We start from the raw sequence: 4,259 nt of genomic DNA on the forward strand, positions 1-4,259 counted from the left end.
AAATCATCGAGATAGCAAAAAAGGCGGGAAAAGTTGAGATCTCCAAAAATGCTGAGCATCATGCGCATAAAGGATGCCGGACTGTTACACAGGCCCTGGGGAAGGCGGTTATTTTCATACAATCCCATGGGTGTTGTGAACACTGTGTAATGCCGATCAGACACATGGAGTGGGATGTCGTAAAATCCTGATGTTAAGTCCATAGAGCTGAAAAGAAGATTGCCACCAAGAGCAGCCAGGCAATCTGCCTGATGTGGCAAAGGATGTGCATCCTTGAGAGTCTTCGCGTTAAGCCAGCGAAAATCAGTACAGACTCTCATAGATCCATCCTTCTTCCAAACCATTACCAAAGGAGATGCATATTCACTGACGGATTTACTAATAATGCATTTTTCTTCAATTTCAGAAAAGAAAGAACCTCTCTCAACTTTTGGTAGTGGGCGGGAGGTATTCGGCAATAGGGCAGGCAGAACGGGTGCTCATCGCACAGATGAATTCTGTGTACGAAGTCTTTCGCCTCTCCACAATCAAGTCTGCCTCTGGAGAATACATCATGATAAGACACTATAAGACTCGCCAACTCCTCCTTCCATAACTTGGAAACTTCACACCCATCGATATCAATGTCCTCCAAACCATACTCGCGCAGCAGCTGCACAGGGTCAACAGATAGAACGGGTTTGGGGAGAGCAGAATCAGTGACATCATGAGGTTTGCACACGCCTTGCGTGAGAGAAACATCTTCCACTGCCAGACAAGGGGACACATCTGCCAGCTTGGTGTTACGTCGAAGAGTTATTGGAGACTGGGTAGGATTTAGAATCTTCATCAGTACCCATCGATCACCCCACATAGGAGACACAACACGTCCAACAAGAACATGTCGGGGTGCTGAACGTGAAGTAGTGAGTTCAACAATGACGGTGCTACCTGGGGAAATATTAGTGTTGGTAGGTAATTTTTCCCACACAAGGTGCTCACTCCTGGGAAGTAAAGTGACTGCTTGACAAAGCTTCACTGAGCCAAGTTTATCAGGTTGAGGGGAACCAGAACAATGGGAAACACAGCTCAAAAGCTCGAGAAACTCTTCACATTCTGGGTTGCTGTTTTGACAGGAAATATGTGCACTTAGGCTGAATAGTAAGACCACCACAGCCAACGAGGACCAAGTTACCAGGAATCACTGAGGGTTGAGGGAGAACTCCATTGGCACGCAACTTAGATTCACCTTCCGTACTCAGGGTGCAAGCCATACTGCCTGAATCAAGCAAACCATTCAGTACGGACTGGCCACCAACAGTCATAGGAGCATAGAACAGATCACTAGCTCCATCAATTTTCTGAGATCCCACATACAGCACTGTTTTGTCAGGTGCCAACAACTTGCAACTATTTGCAAAAATTTCTTGTGGGTCTGACTCATCATTTAAGGGAAGTTCACCACCGCCCATGCTTACCCCCTCCACACATGGGCTTTTTAGTTTAACTGGGTGGTAGGAGAAAGCGGTTCAAGGCCTGCCGCCTCAGGGCAATTACTCTTAAAGTATCTTCAACGCACTTATTGCGCCTACGCAAACACTCATCAGCCACATCAATCGTATCCAACAGTCCGTTGAGCTCTCATCTGTCTTAGGGAGCGTGTTGTAAAAGTCAGCCATAGGCATGTTTGAATATGTCAACTCACTGAAGATTCGTTTCAGAATGTCAAACACTGTGCTAGGGAGCACTGTAACGGTCAGCCATAGGAAACTGCGCAAAGACACTTTGACTACATCCCTGGCTTTTCCCGCTAATCTGCTCAAAATTATATCAGAGGCTTCAGTGTCATCAGTGCATTTCTTACTGTTCAAATAACTGTACATCATGTCTTCCCATTCATGCACAGTAAATGAATCACTTTTATCACCCCTAAAGAAAGGTGGAGGTGTAACATAGTGTGACTTTAAAGTTAGAAGCATCAACACATTCCCTTGAATCTTGCACAACTGATTTAGACTGCATTTGGCTGGGCTGTTGTGCTACATTGAGACTGGCTGAAATGCTTTGACCGATTTTCTGTGCCAAATCAGAAATAATACCCCCTAAAGACTCAGCAGTAATAACACGATCAGAATTTGCATGTGTAAAAGGGGTAGAACAAGCAGCTGGGCTCTCTGAAGCACCAATAGCTGAATCAGACATGTGTACATGGTCAATTTCTGCATTAAAGAATGCCCTCCCTCTCCCAAAACATTGAGGTGAAACATCAGACATTTTGTCAGTGTGCTGTATTCTAGCCCCTTCAGTGTCATCAGTGCATTTCTTACTGTTCAAATAACTGTACATCATGTCTTCCCATTCATGCACAGTAAATGAATCACTTTTATCACCCCTAAAGAAAGGTAACATCGTGTTGGACAATGACTTTAAAGTTAGAAGCATCAACACATTCCCTTGAATCTTGCACAACTGATTTAGACTGCATTTGGCTGGGCTGTTGTGCTAAATTGAGACTGGCTGAAATGCTTTGACCAATTTTCTGTGCCAAATCAGAAATAATACCCCCTAAAGACTCAGCGGTAATAGCATGACCGGCATTTGTACGTGTAAAAGGGGTGGAACAAGCAGCTGGGCTCCCTGAAGCACCAATAGCTGAATCAGACATGTGTACATGGCCAATTTCTGCATTAAAGAATGCCCTCCCTCTCCCAAAACATTGAGGTGAAACATCAGACATTTTGTCAGTGTGCTGTATTCTAGCCCCACTACCCCTGCCTACTGGAAACATAGCACTGGGTCGTTGCACAGGACTAAGATTTTCCTGACTAACAGTGTCCTCAAGCATGACTCAACATAAATACCCAGATAGCAAAATGACTCCGGAGCGGATCCGCCCCAGAGTCACCACAAGCTCCGGAACGGATCCGCAAAACGGGTCCGTATCGGAGTCCTCTTGCACAGCGCAACGGATCCGGAACAGATAAGGATTACGGATCCGGACCGAATCCGGTCCAGACCCTACCCGGATCCGCTAATAAAGCGGTTCATCCGGCCCGGATCCGATCCGGACCCGTTGATAAAGAAAAGGATCCGAACCGGATCCGATCAGGACCCGCTGATTAAGTAACTCATCCGGACCGGATCCGATCTGGACCCGTTCATTTAGTGGGTCTATACCTTATTTAAAATGGGTAATCTGGCCAAAACTAGCTATGGAAATACCTAAAATAGAGCCAACAAACATTATATAGACTAGACTGCTCTATAAAAGTGTAATATGTCTCCCTTTATTAATATTAATAAACCATAAAATCATTCAAAACTTGAAAAAATCTAAACTTTCATTGGCCAGTAATAATGAAACACTATAAAAAGTAGGTAATTACATGAAGAAAAATAAAAAATAAAATGCAACCACAAATTGTACAAAAACATTGTTTTATTTAATGAAAAACTTTACCTCTAAAAAGACAATTCAGTTCAATAACTTTGTAAAGTTAATATTTACGAATGAATTAGTTCAATTCAGCCATAAGGAATTTTATAGCACACAAAAGTTTCATTATTCACTTTGTGTCAGCTTGATGTTGATTTAATAAAATTAAATATCAGTGAAAATGTTGCAAAATAATGCATTATGAAACAAAGTCTTGGCGATAAAGCAGCTCTGGAGAAAACAGTGATATCATAATCCAGCTCAACTCAGTTCAAGTCTTGTCATTATGCAATAGTGTCAGTACAATCAAATCAATATTATTCTTGAATATTCAGTGTCTTTTAAACCCCAGCTAAGCAAGCCAGAGGTGACAGTGGAACCCAAACTCCAGCAGGTGAATGAAACTAAGGAAAAACAGCTTGGGAGAAACCAGGAGCAGTCAGCTCAGCTCTCCTCTGGATAAATGAACAAAGATGGGGTGATTATGATTTCAGGCTGCATCACTAGTGAGATTGTGGACTGATGTCATTCAGAATACTTCATCCAGCTCCTACTGCTTGAAGATCAGGATACGTCACGCTGTCATTTGATCAGAGGAGAAGTTGTAGTCTGTCCAGCAGGGCTGCCGTTTAGCCAGTAGTGGACGACTGGATTAACAGTGACTATAAGCAGGATAAAACTGCATTGTGGTCCTAGCAGCTCCTGGCCTGACACGTTCATTGCTGGCCATAGGGGTCTGTGCAAAGGACTTGTCTGTTTCTCATGGTCTTTGCTGAGGATCTGTGCTGATGTCAGTCCAGTCGTGATGTTCAATTGTCGTGGTCTTCACTGACATTCAGGGCTG

Source organism: Sinocyclocheilus rhinocerous, unplaced genomic scaffold (genome assembly GCF_001515625.1).
Source record: "Sinocyclocheilus rhinocerous isolate Xijiao unplaced genomic scaffold, SAMN03320098_v1.1 scaffold5861, whole genome shotgun sequence".
In the NCBI taxonomy this organism is placed as follows: Eukaryota; Metazoa; Chordata; class Actinopteri; order Cypriniformes; family Cyprinidae; genus Sinocyclocheilus; species Sinocyclocheilus rhinocerous.